The sequence below is a fragment of the Phyllobates terribilis genome, unplaced genomic scaffold, assembly GCF_046119375.1.
Source record: "Phyllobates terribilis strain yellow unplaced genomic scaffold, ASM4611937v1 Scaffold_7__3_contigs__length_470593459, whole genome shotgun sequence".
NCBI classification, from domain to species: domain Eukaryota; kingdom Metazoa; phylum Chordata; class Amphibia; order Anura; family Dendrobatidae; genus Phyllobates; species Phyllobates terribilis.
Genome location: NW_027362767.1, coordinates 256,825,456 through 256,848,860, shown reverse-complemented (window position 1 = coordinate 256,848,860; position 23,405 = coordinate 256,825,456). Strand labels below are relative to the sequence as shown.

Sequence of the window (23,405 nt, the reverse complement as noted above, 5' to 3'; positions counted from 1 at the left end):
ACGCTGCGATCTGACTGTGCCCAGGCGATTGCTCCAGTGCTCTTGCTATGTGGAGTCTACATTCTTGTTGTAAATGCAAATTTGGAAGGTTTGAAGGATTAATCCGTAGGAAAGTGGGTCGTCAAAAGAAATGAAAGAAAGTACTGACTCAGGCTGACCACTGAATTACTCTATGTTCTAGTGCTCATATCCCATTGATTTGTTAGAATTGTGTAATGCTTAATTGCTCCTGTGGTGGCGCTGTAGGGAAACTGAATACTTGCTGCAGCTGATCAATAAAGATCCCAGTATATTATTTTCGAGAGACCCTTGTATGAATGAGATTATCAAGAGTAGAGACCACCTTTTACATACCCGTATTGGATTATTTTTTCTATGTAGTTCTGATGCAAATCTCTCTGACTTTAGTATCCGCAACGTGGCAATATGTCCACACAGCTATATCTACTGCTCGCATTCTGTACGTGTATGCCTTCCACTGATTGTACAGCGCTGTGCCATATGTTTGCAATATATATATATATATATATATATATATATATATATATATATATATATATATATATATATATATATATATATACATATACACATATATACACACACACACACAGGCTGTCATTCTAGATATTCATGACTATTTCTCTTCCAAGTTCTTAATGAGAAAATTAACTTAATACATTTTGTAAAAGTTTACGTTAGAAGGAAAATGAAGCATTTTGTTGCCCATGAAACAGTGTAAGGAATATTAGCTCTCTATTTCCAGCCACCTTTTGGAGGGGGCTCCTTTGTTCTGCTTGTTGGGACAACGTAGCCTTATGCTTCACTTCATGGTGTGCTGCGGGGTAAGGAAGCAGCGAGCGCCATGAGACACAGTGAGATACGACTGAAAGCCTCTAATCCTGAACTACAAGAGCGGAAGGTTCGCACGGTTTGTTCTCTATTTACTCCATTTCCTTATTTTTCTTATGGCCACGTTTTCACACACAGAAAGCGACCAAAGAAAACCTGCCATAGAGGAGGAAAGGGGTGGTGGTGACGTACTGAAGGAAAAGGGGGGCGACAAGCAATTGCCGCCAGATGTGAAGCATTTCTACCCAAAATTCAACTTTAACTACTTTTTTTGCACATTGCTACGTAATAAATAAGTCCAGTACACTTCCAGCTGCTGTGGAGGGGATTTTATCATTCAGCATAACTCCTGGTCACATTACGACGCGTTCTCTGTGCTTTTACATAGGACTGTCAGTTTACTACTTTATATTATTTCTGGGAGATATCCCAAAGCACAAATTTTAAAGGAGAATCGTGAAAGGAATGGAATGGAAGTGAGTAAAGGCAAGAAATGTTTCCTTTTGGACACGTGTTCTTCTTTATCTGCCATGAATTATATATGGAGCCTCACTTCTTTTCTTTTTTTTCACTATTTCAGTACACCATCCTCCAGGAATACAACCCTTTATTATAGTAGGGACCCCAGTTCCCTTGTAGAGCCCCCCACCCCCTCCTCCATGACTAATGGGAGGGGCCCTTGCACTTGAAGTTGGCTGGCTACTTGAAGGATTAGATCATGTGTCGTCTGATGCAAGAGAAGCATGGAATTGCATCAAGACTGCCCTGCAAATCCTAGATTCTGGGCTTAAATTCCCCCTGCTCCGCCTCAGTCACACCCCACCTCAACCCAGCACTCACCCAACACATCTCAGGGAAGGGGTGCTCCACTCTTGGGGGGATTTTTACTTGCAGCTGGAATTCACAGGACGGAGGAGGAATACTGTCACCCTGCACACATTACACTCACAGGCAGAAAGGCCCACCCTGGCCAACCCCAATCTAGTGACACATACGTGACGTCCCTCCCCTTGCAGCTACTGAGAGAGTCGTTCAGTATATAGTACCATGGGTGGTGGACTCCTGAGAAGAGAGGCCACACTGTTCTCCATACACAGCGTCCACTCACAGCCAGTATCCCTGTAATTAGAAAGACATCCACTCATACCCAAAAAAAAAAGTCTTAATGCAGGCGGTGAGCCGTAAGCACCACTTAGCCTAATTACTCCCGAAACACAACAGTTTTGTAATTGATTTCTTACGATTTTATTAGCTCAAAAGCAAAAAAAGTCAACATACATGGGGGGCCGGCACAGTAGGAGTACATACAGGTCCTAGTATTGTGGAACTATAAGTCTCAGCTAAGTCTTTATAATGGTGTGTGCACATAGAACTTAAACGCTGTCAAAATAAAGCAGCATAAAATCTACAATGGCAGAATTCGCTGCGGAAATGCTTCAACTTTGTCGCACATTTCACCCTTTCTTGTGAAAACAGTGAAAATACGCAGCATAAAGTGACATAATCCACAGCGCCACATACTTACGATGCAGACTTTCTCCAGTGGATAAGATTTCATACTGCGCCAGTGATTTTGCTGCTACTATAATACGCAGCTGATTTTCCACCACGGTGCAGATATATTAAGGCCTTGATTCATCAGCTTTCACGTGAAAACTATTAAAAAGGTTGTAAAAAAATTGTGCATCTCGCAGTCAATAAACCAGATGCTTAAAGCAAATGCAACTTATTAATTTCTGCATGAAAAAAAAAGCAGACCAATGATTATCTACATTAGATGTGCATTTTTTCTGCAATTTTTTTTGGGGGGGTGTTAAACCATTTTTTATCTCAATGGTGAAAACTGTAGAAAAAAGCAATGAAAGTTTTCACATCCTGTGATTTTAGAAATCACATTCATTTTGTTGTTCCTGTAAAGTGATGTTTTTTTTCCCATGACAATAAAGCACATCAATGACACTACATGTGAACAAGCCCTAAAGGTATTACCATTCAATTCATAGTGTGGGATCCTGCCATGAATAACCTTTATGCTTCTATCACACCTGCACTCGGTTGTTTTTTTTTTTATTAATGAACGTCTGTGGTAGAAATACAAGAAAAAAATACCACTGAGGAGTCACAAAGAAAACCACACTGTAGTGCGTCTACTTTTTTCTCCATAGACTTACATGTAACATCTGGCTACATAGACCAGAAAAAAACAGCCAGAAAGACACAAAAACAAAAAAAGACGATGCATTATCTCTGAAAAACTGTTTGTGTATCCACCGTAAAGGTAAATTTGGCATCAATGCAATTATACATCATTAAATTAAAAAATATATGTTATCCGTTCATGGAGTAATAAATGGCTGATAACAGAGAGGGATAGTTCATAAGATGGTTGGTGTACCATTGTGTGGTGTATTGCAGAGATATGACAGAAGGGACACATACATACATCAGCTCATCAAGAGAATGCCAAGAGTGTGCAGAGCAGTCATCAAAGCAAAAGGTGGCTACTTTGAAGAACCTAGAATATAAGACATATTTTCAGTTGTTTCACACTTTTTTGTTAAGTATATAATTCCACATGTGTTAATTCATAGTTTTGATGCCTTCAGTGTAAATGTACAATTTTCATAGTCATGAAAATACAGAAAAATCTTTAAATGAGAAGGTGTGTCCAAACTTTTGGTCTGTACTGTATCTAGTAACTAATGGTGTCCAGGTCCTTGCACATGATGTCACTCTCTATTTTAGTCACCCCTGCAGTTCGGCCTTTCAGGCATGTCCAGTCAGCATACCATAGAAGACTATGGTGGTGGGAAAATCCTTTACTGGCTATGTTCCTTTAAGAGCAGGTTCTCTGAACACACATGATCCCATAAAACACCCAGGACCGGACTCCCATGAGGCTTGGGAAATAAATGGAAAATCTGCAGATGGTTTGTGTGTGAGCTATTCCTGGAGCATCAAACCCTTTCACACAGTATCTCCAGCAATGTCTTCAGTTTCTAGAGACGTTCAAGAGCTTTTTTTTTTTTCTGGTTACAATCTTTATTCACTATTGTTCTGCTTTTCAGTATTTGGGAATTTCTGAAAAAAAAAGAGGCGTCATCAGATCACCAATAACTTATACCTGTGCTGTGGACACATGACAACACTTCCTGTGCTTGCTCTGGTTGTTCATTGTTGTCATGAGGGCACTGTCAGAATCGAAGTCCTTATCCTCAGCTAGCTCGAATACTCCTACACCTATGTACCACAACGGTGGCTCAGTGCTGCCATAGCACCATAACATCGCACAGAACAGGAAGTGTTATCCTGAGGATACTGTTCTCACACTTTTTTTTTTAAACTGCTGTTTGCTTTTTGTAAAATTAAATAAAATTCTGACATCACTAAGGAGAGCTTACTTCCACTTATCTGTATATTAAACTCCATACACTATGCAGAGAGCTCCCCCTAGTGGTGTTTGGAGACAGATTTTTTTTCATGTATCTCGGTATACAGGGAGCTCCTCCTAGTGGTGGCTGCAGGCGGAATCTTATCATGTATCTCTGTATACAGAGAGCTCCCCCTAGTGGTGGCTGCAGACAGAATTTTTTCATGTATCTCGGTATACAGGGAGTTCCTCCTAGTGGTGGCTGCAGACAGAATCTTATCATGTATCTCTGTATACAGGGAGCTCCTCCTAGTGGTAGCTGCAGACAGAATCTTATGTATCTCTGTATGCAGGGAGGTCCCCCTAGTGGTGGCTACAGACAGAATCTTATGTATCTCTGTATGCAGGGAGGTCCCCCTAGTGGTGGCTACAGACAGAATCTTATGTATCTCTGTATGCAGGGAGGTCCCCCTAGTGGTGGCTACAGACAGAATCTTATGTATCTCTGTATGCAGGGAGGTCCCCCTAGTGGTGGCTACAGACAGAATCTTATGTATCTCTGTATGCAGGGAGCTCTCCCTAGTGGTGGCTACAGACAGAATCATATGTATCTCTATGTATAGGGAGCTCGACCTAGTGGTGGCTGTGGATAGCATTTTGGAGCTCTGTTAACTTATACAGATATAGTATGAAATTTCCACATCATTTTGAACCTAAAAATATTTAGATCTGAGAGTCCTCAGTGGTTGATACCTTTTAATGGCTAACTGAAAAGATAGCAACAAATTGCAAGCTTGCGAGACTACTCAGATCTCTTCATCAGGCATCGTATAACATGAAATCTGAAGAGTCACATATTTATACACAATAGGACACAGAAATAATGCAATAGATGAGTATTGCGTTATTTTTGTGTCCTATTGTGTATAAATATGTGACTCTTCAGATTTCATGTTATACGATGCCTGATGTAGAGGCCTGAGTAACAAATTGCAAGCTTGCGAGGCTACTATCTTTTCAGTTAGTTATTAAAAGGTATCAACCACTGAGGACTCTCAGATCTAAATATTTTTCTATCTACTGGCTAACACGGTACAAAAATATATATTTTCCCTGAACCTAAAAATAACATGAAAAGGGGGACGCTCTTGCTTTAGTTAATCAGCAGCACAATATGTCAACCGTCCAGGAGTGAAAACTGTAGGGAACGCTTCACTGGTTTGTGGAGTAAACATTAAAGCTAAAGGGGGAAAATCTGCACATTGTGACTAACAGTAATATTTCCAGATTGTAGAGCAGAGCGCTGCGTCCTGATCTGTTTCCCATGTATCAACAGAGTTCTGCTCATGTATTAGAGTAAAATTAGGAAATTACTAAAGCCAAATGCTGGTAGATACAGCACTGACCCAAGTTCTTAGTAATAGTGTCATGTCCTTTGACCACTAGCATTTCTCCACTAACTTTTCTTGTCCTAGTAGAATGTGCCAGTTTCTGTTAGTGCATAAAAAAGCAATGGATCTTCACTCCGAGCCTGTGATCTCAGGGCTCCCTCGGTCTAACAGCTCTCTGCCAGCACAGACACAGACATAGCACAGACACAGCAGTTGCTATTCACAAGGTTTTTCTTTTAAAAATTCCTATTTTTCAGAACTAAGGCTGTGCGCCCACGATGCGTTTTTTAAGCGTTTCCGCAGCGGCAAAAACGCTGCAGAAACACTTAAAAAACGCTTGGTAGAAGGCCTGCCATGGTCCCCAATGATAATCCGCATTTGCTGTGCACATGCTGCGGAAATTTCCGCTGCGGGTTATCATTGCGGAAAAAAACGCAGCACTACCAATTATTTTGCGGAAGCGCTGCGTTTTCGCCGCCATTGACTTGCATTGAAACGCATGGATTTGACATCACTGCAGAAGCGGAATCCAAGTGTTTCAATGTGCGGATGGTACCCGGGTGTGGAGGTGAGGAGACTCTCCTCAGGACCCGGGTACCATAGAACCTGTGAAAAAAAGAATAAAATAAATATTATACTTACCTTCTGATGGCCCCTGGTGTCCTTGTCTTCACTTGCCGACAGCTCGCGGTGGACTGAAGGACCTGCGCTGACATCATAGTCATGTGACGGCAGGTCCTTCAGTGTAGTGTACCGCGAGCTGCCAGCACGCCAAGACGGAGCGAAGCAAGACTCCGGGGGCCATCAGAAGGTAAGTATATATTTATTTTTTTATTTTTTACCATTCTTTCGGTCACACTATATAAATCCATGCCGTTTGCATGGATTTATATAGTGTGACCAAGTTGTCAAGCACTTTCCAAGTGATGCTAAAATCGCTTGTGAACCCGCATGCTGAAATGCATGTGAAGAACGCTTCACATCCGCATGTCCCTGGCAGGAAAAACGCATGTACAATCCGCATGCGTTTTTTTCTGCCAGGGAGATGCAGAAACGCTCTGGAAAAAATCCTGAGCATTTCTGCATCGTGGGCACATAGTCTAAAAGTTGTTTAACTTATTAAGACAAATGTTCTAAAAAGAGAGACACATCTGGTACCATCTAATGTAACAACCAGGATAATAAAACTGTCATTATTTTTCCCATACTCTGCAAAAAAAAAATTCTCCAGGATTTTTTTCATTAAGGCTGAGTTCACACGATGCGTTTTTAATGCGTTTCCGTGGCGTTTTTGCAGTTGCGGAAACGCATTAAAAACGCATGGTAGAAGGGCAGCAATGTTCCCCAATTGAAATCCGCATGTGCTGTGCCCATGATGCGGATTTTTCCGCAGCGTAAACGCTGCGCTCAAAAATCCGCAGCATGTCAATTAATTTTGCGGAAACTCTGCTTTTTTGCCGCCATTGACTTGCATTAGACCGCATGGAATCCGCATCACTGTATATGTTGATGCGCTTTTCATGCGGTCTAATGTGCGGATGGTACCCGGGTCTGGATGAGAGGACTCTCATCCAGACCCAGGTACCATTAAAAAAAAAAAAGAATAAAATAAAAAATATATATATACTCACCTTCTGACGGCCCGCGCAGCGCTCCTGCTTGGTTCCCAGCACTTCGGGGTTGAATGAAGAAGGACCTTCGCTGACGTCAGAGTCATGTGACGGGTCACGTGGCGCTGACGTCGGCAGGTCCTAAAGTCTTCACTGCCGGCAGCCGGGACCGAACGAAGCAGGACACCGGGGGCCATCAGAGGGTAAAGTATATATTTATTTTTTATTTTTTGACATTCACACACTATATAAATCCATGCCGGTTGCATGGATTTATATGGTGTGAAGTTGACAAGCACTTTCCAAGTGATGCTAAAATCGCTTGGGAAGCGCTTGTCAACCCGCATGCGGAAATGAAAGTGAAGAACGTTTCACTTCCGCATGTCCCTGGCAGGAAACCGCATGTACAATCCGCATGCGTTTTTTCCTGCCAGGGAGATGCAGAAATGCTCAGGAAAAAATCCTGAGCATTTCTGCATCGTGTGCACATACCCTTAGCCTCACCTAAAATGTAATAGATCATTAAAAAGTCTTATGTATCCCAAGATGGTACCAATAAAAACTACAGCTCGTTAGGCAAAAAGACAAACCCTCAGACCAAGAAAAACTATGGCTCTCAAAATATGATGCAAAAAAATGCAAGAAAGTGATTTTCTTGTGCAAAAGTAGTAAAGAAATTCTACTAGTATAAATTGGGTATCATTGTAATTGTGTCAACCTGTTCTAAAAATATATATTACTGTAATCCCAAATGGTAAAAGCAATAGAGTACCAGAATTTCTGATTTTTTTTTGTTCATTCCTCTTAGAAAAAAAATTTTGTGATGAAAAAAGTGGTAAATACCCAAAGAAGGTACCAATAAAAACTACAGCTTGTCCCGCAAAATACAAGCCCTCAAACAGTTTTGTCTACTAAATAAATAGACGTTATGGTTTGCAGAAAATGGTGAAAAAAAATATATATATATATATATATATATATACTCCGTATATATATTAATGGAATTTTATTTACCAAATCTAGTAGAACATAGAAAACACTCTAAATAAATCTGGAATTGTCAATTATTATTGACCTGCAGAATTTCAAAATTGAACTGAATGGTGTTTAAAAAAAATAAATCTGAATTCCTATTTTTCTTCATTGAACCTCCAAAAAATTGTCATAAAAAGTTATGAGCTTAAAATGGGACCAAAGAAAACTACATATTGTCACTTAAAAAATAATCTCTCATATAGCTCCATTGCCAGTAAAGTGTTTCACATAAGGTGATACAAAAATTAATAATATATACAGTACCGACCAAAAGTTTGGACACACCTTCTCATTTAAAGATTTTTCTGTATTTTCATGACTATAAAAATTGTACATTCACACTGAAGGCAACAAAACTATGAATTAACACATGTAGAATTATATACTTAACAAAAAAGTGTGAAACAACTGAAAATATGTCTTATATTCTAGGTTCTTCAAAGTAGCCACCTTTTGCTTTGATGACTGCTTTACACACTCTTGGCATTCTCTTGATGAGCTGAATAGACTGTTAGCTGCTTTTTTCTTGCCATAATACAAATTCTAAGTAAAGAAAAACGAGTGGCCATCATTACTTTAAGAAATGAAGGTCAGTCAGTGCGAAAAATTGGGAAAACTTTGAAAGTGTCCCCAAGTGCAGTTGCAAAAACCATCAAGTGCTACAAAGAAACTGGCTCACATGAGGACCGCCCCAGGAAAGGAAGACCAAGAGTCACCTCTGCTTCTGAGGATAAGTTTATCCGAGTCACCAGCCTCAGAAATTGCAGGTTAACAGCAGCTCAGATTAGAGACCAGGTCAATGTCACACAGAGTTCTAGCAGCAGACACATCTCTTCATCAACTGTTAAGAGGAGACTTTGTGCAGCAGGCCTTCATGGTAAAATAACTGCTAGGAAACCACTGCTAAGGACAGGCAACAAGCAGAAGAGACTTGTTTGGGCTAAAGAACACAAGGAATGGACATTAGACCAGTGGAAATCTGTGCTTTGGTCTGATGAGTCCAAATTTGAGATCTTTGGTTCCAACCACCGTGTCTTTGTGCGACGCAGAAAAGATGAACGGATGGACTCTACATGCCTGGTTCCCACCGTGAAGCATCGAGGAGGAGGTGTGATGGTGTGGGGGTACTTTGCTGGTGACACTGTTGGGGATTTATTCAAAATTGAAGGCATACTGAACCAGCATGGCTACCACAGCATCTTGCAGCGGCATGCTATTCCATCCGGTTTGCGTTTAGTTGGACCATCATTTATTTTTCAACAGGACAATGACCCCAAACACACCTCCAGGCCGTGTAAGGGCTATCTGACCAAAAAGGAGAGTGATGGGGTGCTATGCCAGATGACCTGGCCTCCACAGTCACCAGACCTGAACCCAATCGAGATGGTTTGGGGTGAGCTGGACCGCAGAGTGAAGGCAAAAGGGCCAACAAGTGCTAAGCATCTCTGGGAACTCCTTCAAGATTGTTGGAAGACCATTTCCGGTGACTACCTCTTGAAGCTAATCAAGAGAATGCCAAGAGTGTGCAAAGCAGTCATCAAAGCAAAAGGTGGCTACTTTGAAGAACCTAAAATATAAGACATATTTTCAGTTGTTTCACACTTTTTTGTTAAGTATATAATTCCACATGTGTTAATTCATAGTTTTGATGCCTTCAGTGTGAATGTACAATTTTCAAATCTTTAAAGGAGAAGGTGTGTCCAAACTTTTGGTCTGTACTGTACACAAGGGTAGAAATCTTTTCTAATATTTGTTACCATTAACTTTGGGTCACACCGAATATAGCTGCTATTGCCCAGCTTTCCTAGAGTGCTGAAGGACCAGTCAGGGGTGGATCCGTGGATAATCTAGTAAGATTTTCCAGTCTAGAGAATTGTAAAGATGGAACTCTGCTCCAATAGGGGTGTGGGTGCTCCGCCATGCTGGATGCAGCCTAGATTTTCCAGAAAGCTAATGTACATAACTATAAAGCATTGGATTGAGAGGCTGGCTCAGTGATTATGAGCCATGCCCACGGGGATTGTATGGCACAGGTTCCGTATCGCATACCATCTGCCACCATGTAGTAGTGTTTACATACAGCACTTATTCTTCAAGAGGACTGACTGTTGAATATTTTGGGATGAAGCTGAAGATCCAGTGCACAGTGGTGTAATGTCTACGGCTGGCCTCCCTTTCCTGTGTAGTTATGGAGAATGTGCTGTCAGGTAGCAGCGTGATAACAGACGGGCGGCTTTGTTTGCACAGGTGGCAAGTAATTTAGTAAAATCTATAGTTGTTTTCTCTGAGTGTTTACCGATTATTTACTGACTGCTCGTCATCTATGGAGCATCTCCCTTTCCTGCAATCTGCGGCGCATCTCCCCGTACCGCAATCTGCGGCGCATCTCCCCGTCCCACAATCTGCGGCGCATCTTCCTGTCCTGCGGCGCATCTCTCCGTCCCGGAGTTTGCGGCGCGTCTCCCTTGGCTACTTGCCTGCGTCCCCCTGTTGCTAAAGGCCTGCTCTGCAGACAGCGGGGAGCCATAACACGACATTGCTTCTCTTCATGTTTCAGGCAGGCTGAGAGTCGTCATATTACAGCCATGAGCCTGAGCCGGGGGAGGGGTGATCACGTTGGAGGAGGGGGGTCATGGCTGCACATACCGTGCTATATCTGCTTCATATACAGTACAGACCAAAAGTTTGGACACACCTTCTCATTTAAAGATTTTTCTGTATTTTCTTTACTATGAAAATTGTACATTCACACTGAAGGCATCAAAACTATGAATTATCACATGTGGAATTATATACTTAACAAAAAAGTGTGAAACAACTGAAAATGTCTTATATTTTAGGTTCTTAAAAGTAGCCAGCTTTTGCTTTGATGACTGCTTTGCACACTCTTGGCATTCTCTTGATGAGCTTCAAGAGGTAGTCACCGGAAATGGTCTTCCAACAATCTTGAAGGAGTTCCCAGAGATGCTTAGCACTTGTTGGCCCTTTTGCCTTCACTCTGTGGTCCAGCTCACCCCAAACCATCTCGATTGGGTTCAGGTCTGGTGACTGTGGAGGCCAGGTCATCTGGCGTAGCACCCCATCACTCTCCTTTTTGGTCAAATAGCCCTTACACAGCCTGAAGGTGTGTTTGGGGTCATTGTCCTGTTGAAAAATAAATGATGGTCCAACTAAACGCAAACCGGATGGAATAGCATGCCGCTGCAAGATGCTGTGGTAGCCATGCTGGTTCAGTATGCCTTCAATTTTGAATAAATCCCCAACAGTGTCACCAGCAAAGCACCCCCACACCATCACACCTCCTCCTCCATGCTTTACGGTGGGAACCAGGCATGTAGAGTCCATCCGTTCACCTTTTCTGCGTCGCACAAAGACACGGTGGTTGGAACCAAAGATCTCAAATTTGGACTCATCAGACCAAAGCACAGATTTTAACTGGTCTAATGTCCATTTCTTGGGTTCTTCAGCCCAAACAAGTCTGTTCTGCTTGTCGCCTGTCCTTAGCAGTGGTTTCCTAGCAGCTATTTTACCATGAAGGCCTGCTGCACAAAGTCTCCTCTTAACAGTTGTTGTAGAGATGTGTCTGCTGCTAGAACTCTGTGTGGCATTGACCTGGTCTCTAATCTGAGCTGCTGTTAACCTGCGATTTCTGAGGCTGGTGACTTGGATAAACTTATCCTCAGAAGCAGAGGTGACTCTTGGTCTTCCTTTCCTGGGGCGGTCCTCATGTGAGCCAGTTTCTTTGTAGCGCTTGATGGTTTTTGCAACTGCACTTGGGGACACTTTCAAAGTTTTCCCAATTTTTTGGACTGACTGACCTTCATTTCTTAAAGTAATGATGGCCACTCGTTTTTTTTTACTTAGCTGCTTTTTTCTTGCCATAATACAAATTCTAACAGTCTATTCAGTAGGACTATCAGCTGTGTATCCACCTGACTTCTGCACAACACAACTGATGGTCCCAACCCCATTTATAAGGCAAGAAATCCCACTTATTAAACCTGACAGGGCACACCTGTGAAGTGAAGACCATTTCCGGTGACTACCTCTTGAAGCTCATCAAGAGAGTGCCGAGAGTGTGCAAAGCAGTCATCAAAGCAAAAGGTGGCTACTTTGAAGAACCTAGAATATAAGACATATTTTCAGTTGTTTCACACTTTTTTGTTAAGTATATAATTCCACATCTGTTAATTCATAGTTTTGATGCCTTCAGTGTGAATGTACAATTTTCATAGTCAAGAAAATACAGAAAAATCTTTAAATGAGAAGGTGTGTCCAAACTTTTGGTCTGTACTGTATTTCATTGCGATGATTTTTTTTTTTTTAATTTGCACAATTCTGCTTGTGTGCGAGGACATAAGGCGGCCAAGGATGTAAACATCCCGTCCTGTAGGGTTAGTGCCCCCCCATTACAGACTGTGAAGATAAGGACATTGTGCTCTAGAGCCCAGCCATATTGGTTGTCCCCATTTGGAGAAATGGATACATTAAAGGCAAACAATAGAGGATGACTCTTGGATTAATATTTTGGTGGGACATTTGCATGGAGGAGGCGCGTCCTCCCCCGCCTCAGCTGCTGCTTGTGCTGCGTTTCGCACTTAGGGCCCCATGGCCTTGTGTCCTGCGTTATCAGTGACAGCTCTGCCCTGATACCATGCTAATAATTCATGTAACAGGTGTGTGCGTCTCCTCCCACTGCTGCTAATGTATGAAAGTGCAGCACGTCATCCGCCCATGACTACACAAGGAAAGTTACAACCCAAGTGTCAACATGACCTTAGTGGAAAAATATTGTAGTCTGAACAATGTCAACAAAGGAAGACAAAAGAAAAATGCAGCACTTCCCACACTAAACCGGATGTATCTAAGCTTATTATGTGTGATGCTGTCCCCAGCCTGTGTATCTCATCCTGTCATGTGACATTCTCACACAGGTATCTAAGTTGATCATGTGTGATACCGACTGCTAAACTGGTGTATCGGAGTCTATCACGTGTGACACTTTCTTACAGAACCACTCAGCACTACATCTTCCATCATATCTCTCTGTATTTGGAATATTTCCAGGGGCGATATGCTGCAAGAATCTGTCCCGTCTGTAATGTGATACTGATCCACAGCCAGAAAAAAAAAAAATCTATCCCTGTGCGGATCGGCTTACATGTAAATTCTCCTTTTTGAAGATCTAATCTATAATAAAAGCTTAGTTGTACAAGTTTTATTACCTTGTACTGTTACAGTATGTATTAGTCTCCAGAGCTGCAATCACAAGTCTGCTGGTTGTTATTGGAAACAGTCAGCAAGTTTGTTGTTACACACACTCCAAACAGCTAACCTGAGCTCCAGTTATGCAGAGGACAATCGGTTTTATACACCATCTGATGATTGTGCAAACCTTGTGTGAAGACCTGGGGTCTTCCGTGGGCATAATATTACTCAGACAACACAGGGTGAGGGTAAAACAGCTTGGCAATACTTTACTGAACCACAAAACAGACAATAAACACATAGAACAGTCCCAGCAAATACCCAAGATGGTACAACATTACACAGTCTCACCCTTCCGCTACACCCTTATGGGATAGAACAGCTGCGACTTTGGGACTTCCAAGGCCAACTACCTCAACCAGTGGCCCCCCACTTCTGGCGGGCCCCCACAGAGAGAAGGTAGCGGCAAGCTTAGGAACCTAGCAGTCCATCGAAGTACAAGGCCAGGAGACCCGAATGTCCCACCCTGGCCTCTCCGAGAGTTTCCATGGAGCCAGATGACCGGCTGGTCCCAATCTGGCATCTCCGAATGTCTCCATGGGTTCCCGGTGATCGGAGGGTCCCACCTGGCAACCCCAAACAACATATCGATGGGGCCAGATGACTTCACCATCCCAACCTGGCCTCCCCAGAATATATCCATGGGCTTTCTGATGGTCAGTGGAGCAGATCTGTATCTTTCCAGTCAGGGCCATATACCCTTAGGCCGGAATCATGTAGAATCCAAATCTGTGTCTCTTTGGTTAAAGCCATGCGTCCAAGCTGATGGTCTAAGAGAGTCTGATCTTTGATTCTCCTTGTAAAGTCTCTTTCCAATCTCAGTTTCAAATGTCTTTTTCAGCAGGATAGAAAAACCCTTTTTAATATTTACATATGTGGCTAAAGTCATCAGTCACAGGTCAGAGGTAAAGGTGCAGAGCTCACTCAGGTCTCATTGTTTGAGCTAATCAATTTACATAGTTGATATAGAAGGGGTTCTTTAAATCAACATTCAGCTCGCTTAGTATAATATGCAATTAGCATAGTAACAAACATCATTGTTTTACAACCAAGAGAAGACAACAATCAGGGTTATACAAATAGTATGACCTTCTTGACCAGCTACAGAAATACACATACATTTACAAGTCAACACAAACACAATAGTGTATTTCTCTTGGCCTAACAAATCTAATCGTCTGGCTGATTAAGATTATAAACTGTATCGTCAAACAGCTTGGTATTATAATACAGAATATAACACAGGATAAGTAATGTATGTACACAGTGACTGCACTAGCAGAATAGTGACTGCAGCTCTGGAGTATAATACAGGATGTAACTCAGGATCAGTACAGGATAAGTAATGTAATGTATATACACAGTGACTCCTCCAGCAGAATAGTGAGTGCAGCTCTGGAGTATAATACAGAATGTAACTCAGGATCCGTACAGGATAAGTAATGTAATGTATGTACACATTGACTACACCAGCTGAATAGTGAATGCAGCTTTGGAGTATAATACAGGATGTAACTCAGGATCAGTACAGGATAAGTAATGTAATGTATGTACACAGTGACTGCACCAGCAGAATAGTGAATGCCGCTCTGATCAGCTGTTGCTCACTGTGGTGATTGTGGGTGTGGTGGCTGCAGATACTGCTGTGTGCTCCTGAGCTCTGAGAACCAACACCTTTCCACCTGAGGACCTGCTCTCGCCTACCCAGGGAGCGAGTGGGTTTCCTGGGATGAGTGATGGAGCCAAGTCCCAGGCTTCCTCTTCCCGAACCAGGCCAGCGGGGAGCAGGAAAGGCCTGCAACTGGCCTGCATATCGGAGGACTCGGGGGTGAGACGCTCCACCAGGAGCCGCAGCAATGTGGCTCCTACTCCCCCGGGACTGTGGAGACTCAGAGAAGCCGCAAGGCTTCCAGCATGGAGGGTAAGCCTGACAGTGTGCATGATGGCCCTCCTTCCGGAGGAAAGCTGAGTGCTCATGGAGGTGAGGCCGACCGCATTGAGGAGGGTTGGGCGCTGCAAAGTCCCCGGGAGTCTGTGTCCACCTATGCCTCCCGGGTCATGAGCTGCCTCCGTGAGTATGAAGATGCAAGTAAGCTCGTCAGGAGGTTCCAGTAGGAGCTGCGCTGCACACGCGCCAAAGCTGCAGGTGCCTCCAAACCGAGGAAGACAAAGCTCCAGGCGGAGGTAAAGAGGCTCATCAGTGAAATTAATGTGCTTGAACTTAGGGAAGCTACCATCAGAGAGCAGAGTGGTCCTTTTAAGGAAAAACTGATAAATGAAGACCAATTCAGAGAAATGGCTGATAACAGAGAGCAAAGGCAGATGGGGCTGCAGCCTGAGAGCCAGGTGGATGATGAGCGTGATGATGACCAGCTGAAAGCCCCACCTGGCAGCCTACAAAGTCACCCGCAGGCCACGTGCAGCGAGCTCCCTGCAGGACAGGCAACAATGACATCCGGTTGCAGTTCTGCCGGCTCTGGGGAGGACAGTGACAGCAGCGGCCAGAGAGGGGCGCTAATGGCGGAAATAAAGCTACTGTAGTCTCCAGTGTGCCTCCAGAACTTCCATCTTGGTGACGATCACCAGAAGAGGCACCTGGGGGCCAGAAATAGGCTAAGAAGACCTAGCCAAAGCTGCAGGAAGAAGTACGCTATGTATATGCCCCCCTCCCTGTACCCCCTGAGTCGGCTGCAGGGTCAGCTCGCTGTATAAGCCCCGTTGCCCAGCCCGGGTTCTGCTGTGGTCCACGCTGTGGAGATTACACAGCGTGGTAGTGAGGTGCAGAGCTCCTTCTCTGCTCCTAGTAGCGGAGACGTAGCAGGAGGTGCATCAGCCGAGAGGCTGGACAGTGAGGGCAGCCCGGCGGCGGGCGTTCGGTTAGGCCACGATGCAGTGGTGCGCTCCTCAGTGGGAGTGGGGAGCAGCCCGGTGTCGGTTCCGGTAGCCTCGGCGCCTCTGAATGCTGTTGCCGCTGATCACTTAGTTGAGGAGCGGCAGCAGTGTGAGGGGCCTTTCGGGGTTGAGCGTCCGGTCCTCCCACCAAAGTGTTATTTTGTGTTGGCGCCGCTGGTCAGGAAGATCCTGATCCTAAAGATCAGCGGTGCCTCACAACAGCTAAGGATCAGCGGCGAATCACTATAAATGTAAAACAGCGGAAATTACCGACTGATGATATGGAGGCCACACATAAGACCAGTTGTGAGGTCGCCTCCAGTTCTATGGAGGTGACTGAGCCCCTTGTGCCTCATGATGCTGAGGTCAAAATGTCATCCACCATTGTTACTGGTCCATTAGGAATGAATGTGGTGATGGGTGTGAATGAGGCCAATTCATTGTCTAGTGGTGTGGTTGCTGGTTTGGTGGAGGGTGAGATGAAGGTGGGTAATGTTGGGGCTGATGTAGTCACTGGTCCGGTTGCCCCCCCCCCGGTGGTGGCAACGCCTGTCCAGAGTTATGCCAGTGTCACCTCCGGGGCAAATAGGGCATCCTCTTCCTCCTCATCTCCGGGTTCTGGGGACGGCATGTTGCAACGGCGACTTCTGGAGGCTCTAAAGAAGGGGGAGAGATTACTAATGGTAGAGGGTCGAGAGGTTGATCTATCCTTCTGGATAGAGAGTCATGGCCTCGGGGCCTTCCGAGAGCAAAAAGGAGATACAGTGTGGTCCCTGCCAACAGCCGGGCTAGGCAGTGTGCGTAGGAATGTGGTCCGTCTTCGGTGGAGAGGCATGTCCTCCAAGGTCTAAACTTGTGGAGCTCCTGCTAAGGATGGGCTTCAAGGCGATTGGCATCTACTCCTTGATACATCCCTATTCCATGCCTGAGTTTGATGTCAGCTTTGTTCGGCTGGAGGGGCTTGAGCTCTTCTGGAAGAATTAGGAGTTGGCAAAAAAAGAGCCCGGCTGGCGAGACTTTGTCGTTCAGGCAATGTCTCGCCAAAACCAAATTAAGAAAGTGACCGTGTTGACTCGTAACAAGTCGCTTTCTTGTTATGACATCATGACATGGCTTGGTCGGTATAGAGAGGTGGTAGAGATGCCAAAGAAAAACCGCGACAAGTTTGGTATCTGGTCAGGGGCCTGGACGTTTATGGTAAAACTTAAGCGTTCGGGTGGAACTATTGCCCACATTCCATCATCTGCCTTCCTGGGTAGGGATCATATCCTGGTCTTCTGCCAAGGGCAACCGAAGCTCTGTCACAGGTGCGGCGACCCCACACACTTCAGTGCAAACTGCACTGTGCAGAAATGTGCGTTGTGTGGGGGTGTCGGCCATCTTGCTGCATCTTGTGTGGAGATTAGGTGCCACCTGTGTGGTGAGTTAGGTCACCCATTCAGCCGTTGTCCTCTCTCCTTCGGTAATGCAGTCGAGACCCCGGTGGGAGAAAGCCGTGAGGCCGATTCTGCTGGGCAGGGGACTAGCAGGGGTGGGGGAGCTGAGGGACCAGGGAAGAAAAGTAATAAAAAGACGCCTGCCCAGCTGAGGCGTCTAGACATGCGCGGACAGGAGAGGGAGCGGGGCGACTGGGGCAGCCCCTGTCCTGGATGCCAGTCTTGCTGCTGAGGCCCCGAGGGATGAGGAGGTCAGGAGGATCCACAGGGAGGAAACCGCCTCTGCCTCAGAATCCTCCCATTATTAAAGTATGGATGAGGATAATAAGCGGTGGCTAGAGGAAAAGCGTAAGCTCGGCACCAAAAATAAGAGAAAGAAGGGAGATAAAACATCTTCTCCCGCTCTGACCAAGGTACCTAAGGAAGGTAAAACTGACTCCCCTCTGGTTGGTATTTCTAACCGGTTCCAAGCCCTTGAGAACATCTTTTCCTCTGAGGAGGAGGCCGAGGGTGAGGTTCCGGCTTCGGCGGAGCTTACAGGGGGCACCAAGTCTCCTTCTCCTGGGGATGCAGGGTCCTTGGGGGGAGAGACTGGCCCAGAGTCTGAAGACGAGGACAAAAAAAGGAAAAATGCGGGAATGGACACCTCTGTGTCGTTAAAGAGGGGGAAGGATTCCTCGTCTGAGGCAGAGAATAAGAGGAGTGGGAAGAAGAAAGCCATCTAACTCAATCACCAATGATGGCGGTACCCAATCCGTTGACGCTGGCATCCATTAATTTTCGCCAGCATTAAGTCAAATATGGCTAGATTTCCGGCCTTTGATTTTCTCAGCTGGGTTGAAGCTGACATTTTCCTTTTGCAAGAGACCAGGCTGCCAAACATGGCCGAGGTGTTTAACGCTAAGAGGGAGTGGAGACTCGGACCCTCCTATTGGTCTCTTGCGGCGGAGCCGTATAGCGGAGTGGCGGTCCTTTTTACCGTACCGGTAGAATGCCGATGGGTTATTGAGTTAGAAATGAGGAGGTGCCTGATATTGGATGTCTTCATGAAGGGACAGGAGCTTCGGCTCATTAACAGCTATGGTCCCCAATCTAAGTGGGACCGGAAGTGTCTCTTTATGAGGATCAAGCCCTACCTTTTTCTGAGTTGGCAAGTCGTCTTTGGAGGGGACTTCAACACTGTCACAAGGCCTCGGGATAGAGGAGGTTCCAGAGACAAGCTGACTTATGATAGCATCTTCCTTAATAGTATAGCTAGTGAGGCTCGCCTGGTGGATGTCCACATCCGGCACACCCCAGGCCACGAGGGGTTCACCTATCATGGAGGTAACTGTAGGTCCAGAATAGATAGGTTTTATTTAAAGGGGGAAGCCTTCTCTTCAGCAGTATCTGTTGTTGAGGTGGAGTTCTCCGATCACTGTTTGATTTTGTTTTCTCTGAATGTTAGAGACCCCGAGGATGGGAAGAGGCTTTTGGAGGCTCAATTCGTCTCTCTTGGAAGAAGCGGAGATAAGACAGTCCTTTGAGGATTTTCTTCAGAGCCAGGTATCCTTACTGGATCTTTGTAGTTTTAAGGCAGAGTGGTGGTAGATGTTCAAGAAAAGGGTGGCGAGATTCTTCCGCCAGCTCTCGAGCCTCAGGATCCTGGACAGGTACCGCCTGTATCAGGGCCTGAGGAGGAAACTCGAGCATCTTGTCTCAACTGGAGGTAGCCGCGAGGAGATCTCCAGAGTGAAATCTTTGCTAATGAGGTGTCAGTATGATAGACATGCATCTTTGGTTTTTGAGCGGGATTATGGGAAGTACCGCTCGCCTGACCCTTACAGAAACTGCAAGATGTCAGTGAATAGTAAAGTTGTCACAGGACTGGTTGACACTGTGGGTTCCCTGAAAAGATCCAGATCAGGGATCCAGGAGGTCGTCAGATCCTTCTACTCGCACCTCTTGGGGAAGAGGGATCTGGATTGGGATGAGATGTCGGCATTTCTGGCTAGACCCCTCTCTTGGCGTTTTGACAGAGATGATCAGGGAAGAGGAAGTTAAGTTGGCGATTGAAGGGATTGCCCTAAAGAAATCTCCGGGTCCAGATGGCTTTACATCTGAATTCTATAAGACCTTTAAGGTCGCCTTGGTTCCCCTCTTGACTGAAGTATTCAGTGAGTGTCTTTCCTCAGGCACTCTGCCGAAGTCAATGAGGAGGTCTGCCCTGATCATCTTTTCAAAGAGTAAGGACCCATCTTGCATTGAGAATTGGCATCCCATAGCGCTTCTCAATGCAGACAGGAAGGTTTTGGCAAAGGTGCTGTTTAATTGGCTGGTGAAATTTGCGCCCGGGCTCCTTTCGGGAGCCCAGCACTGATCTGTTCCGGGTCGCAGTACAATTAGTATTGTACTCTGTGTCCAAGAGGCGGTGGAGCAGGGTAGGGCTGGCCACTGGAAGGGGTACATGCTGTCATTGGACCAGGCAAAAGCGTTCGATCGGGTTAATCATGAGTACCTCTGTTTTCTGTCCTTCTGAGGTATGGCCTGCCGGGGGGGGGTTGTTGATTGGCTTAAAACCTTGTACACTGGGGCAGAGAGTTTCCCTCTTTTGAACGGTTGGATTGGCAGCTCTTTTGAGGTTGGGTGTGGTGTTCGCCAAGGTTGTCCCTTGAGCCCGCTGCTGTACGTGTTTGCAATTGACCCACTTCTTAGGAGGGTGGAGCGTGGACCGTTGGCTGGGATCGGGATGGACCGGGCAGCACTGGAAGCCACTCTTGAGTGTGGTGGCGTATGCCGATGACGTCACTGTTTTTGTTTCCTCTGATAGGGAGGTAGAATGGCTGATGACTGAGGTAAATCGCTACTCGTAGGCATCCGGGTCTAAGAGCAACCGGGACAAGTGTGAGTGTCTCTGGCTGGGAGGAGGAGATCCTGGTTTTGATCTCCCGGACACCCTTCCAGGACCCAAAATCTCTGCAAAAGTTCTTGGCATCAAATTTGGCCAGGGGGATTACCCCAAACAAAATTGGGACAGCAGGCTAGAGATCGCCACTCAGAAGGTGAACCAATGGAAGGGTTGGTCTTTGACCCTAAGGGAAGGGATAAACCTGATCAAAACTTACCTGCTCCCTTTGCTGATCTATCTGGGCAGTGTGTGCATCTTGCCGGAGCCTCTCTGGACTCGGGTCTACAGTTTGTTCTTCCAATTGTTATGGGGGAATAGACTGAACCTGGTCAAGAGGGAGGTTACTTACCGTACGAGGAGACTAGGAGGGTTGGATATGGTCAACCCTGTGGTATTCCTTGTGAATACCTTTATTAAGATCAATATTGCAAACCTCTGTAAAGAGAGGGCTCCTCCGTTGGTATTCTCCTGGGATGGTTTCAGCCTTTCTTCCAGGAATGGGAGACAGGAGGGCAAGTGAAGAATCTACACACACCGCATGGACATCTCACGGCTTAAGCTACCCTGGTTCTGAAGGTAATTCGCCGGTGGGGTCTGGGAATGTGGGAGGTCAGGACTCTGCCGAGGAAACTCCTTGTCAAATGGGTTCTGTTGACCCATTTTCAGAGGCCTCTGGCGCTCAGGGATAGCCCAAGTCGGGATCTTGGGGTGGGTCTGCATCTTTTGAATTCTATCAGGATCCCCTCGAAGTTTTTGGGACTTGGCTTGGCGCTGCTTCTATGGGAAACTGTGTGTGAGGGACAATCTGAAGTGTAGGAGCTCTGAGGACAGGAACTGTCATCGGGAGCATTGTGTTTCCATGCTGGAAAGCATGGACCACTTCCTGCTTTGTTGTCCCTTTAACACAGAGGTGTACAACAGGGTGGGCTCCTCCATTGGCTGGCTCCGGCTGGCCGGTCTCTCTTATGCGGAATGGGCCTATGGAGCATTCGGAGACCTGGGTGGTCGGGAACGCTGCACCTTATTTCTAGTTAGCGCAGTGGTTAGGTATCACATGTGGAACGCATGGTGCTTAGTATCAACGCAACAGAAAGTCCTCCCAGTGGACGATGTGTTTAGGACCATACTCGGTGACCTGGTGAAGGTGCGTTCTCTGGAGTATGAGAGACTGGGTACACGAAGGGCCGCTCTCCTCTGGAGGGGCTTTTCTTTTACTGTGTCCTAGTCTGGTCATCTCCTTTCCTGGTGGGCTGCTGCTGACACCATAGATTTTTGTTTTGTTTTGATCAGTAGACAGTGATGTAGGGCTGCAGGCGCCGAACTTGGGCTTTGTTAGTTGTGGTTATTGTATTGTTTGTTTCTGTATATATTGTATATAAGGATATGGATTTGGGTGTAGGTGTTAGGTTGGGTGGTGGGAAAAGGGGGGGAGGTGGGTTCATCTTTTGGGACTTTGGGACACTGGTTATTTGGGTGAAAAACTTGCACTGCCTGATCTGGCCTATGGACGTTGAAAATGGACTGAGGCATGAGACGCAGGACCAGCTCTCAGGTCAGTGCCATGGTTGGGAGTGGTGGGCTTGAATGTGCAGTGTTTTGTTTAGCCTTGTATATATTTGTATAGTTAGCATTTATTTTATATTAATTAAAAAAATAATAATTTGTATATATTTTGCCAGCTATTGTTTATTTTATGTTTATTTTATGGTTTTTTTATTCATTGTTTGTGGTTATTATTTTCTTTGGTAATCGGACCAGAAGTCTGTAGTATGAGTAGTTATTATTCTGTATATATGAATAATATGTGTGTGAGGAGAGAGTGAGCGGCTGGACCAGTTCATTACATTGTTTATTTTGTGGTTGTTAATTTTGTTATGTTTCTGTTATTATTATTGTTTTGTTTTTCATTTTGATAATAAAAGATCTACAGGAGGTAACTCAGGATAAGTACAGGATAAGTAATGTAATGTATGTACACAGTGACTGCACCAACAGAATAGTGAGTGCAGCTCTGGGGTATAATACAGGATGTAACTCAGGATCAGTACGGGATCAGTAATGTAATGTATGTACACAGTGACTGCACCAGTAGAATAGTGAGTGCAGCTCTGGAGTATAATACAGGATGTAACTCAGGATCAGTACGGGATCAGTAATGTAATGTATGTACACAGTGACTGCACCAGTAGAATAGTGAGTGCAGCTCTGGAGTATAATACAGGATGTAACTCAGGATCAGTACAGGATCAGTAATGTAATGTATGTACACAGTGACTGCACCAGCAGAATAGTGAGTGCAGCTCTGAAGTATAATACAGGAGGTAACTCAGGATCAGTACAGGATAAGTAATGTAATGTATGTACACAGTGACTGCACCAGCAGAATAGTGAGTGCAGCTCTGGGGTATAATACAGGATGTAACTCAGGATCAGTACGGGATCAGTAATGTAATGTATGTACACAGTGACTGCACCAGTAGAATAGTGAGTGCAGCTCTGGAGTATAATACAGGATGTAACTCAGGATCAGTACAGGATCAGTAATGTAATGTATGTACACAGTGACTGCACCAGCAGAATAGTGAGTGCAGCTCTGAAGTATAATACAGGAGGTAACTCAGGATCAGTACAGGATAAGTAATGTAATGTATGTACACAGTGACT

At 45.1% G+C, this 23,405-nt stretch overlaps 1 protein-coding gene across 4 annotated transcripts in view; it reads right to left on the bottom strand.

Annotated features, from left to right (window-relative positions):
• Positions 1-23,405, bottom strand: part of SLC38A5 (solute carrier family 38 member 5) — a 63,513-nt gene that overhangs the window by 31,705 nt on the left and 8,403 nt on the right. For 2 of the 4 annotated variants that reach the window (XM_073640411.1, XM_073640413.1), the window contains exon 1: positions 1,693-1,835. The exons of the other annotated variants lie outside the window; for them this stretch is intronic. The gene's annotated coding sequence lies outside the window, so the exon portion shown is untranslated. Of the gene's footprint in view, positions 1-1,692; positions 1,836-23,405 lie in introns of those variants that run through there. 4 annotated transcript variants of the gene reach the window in all.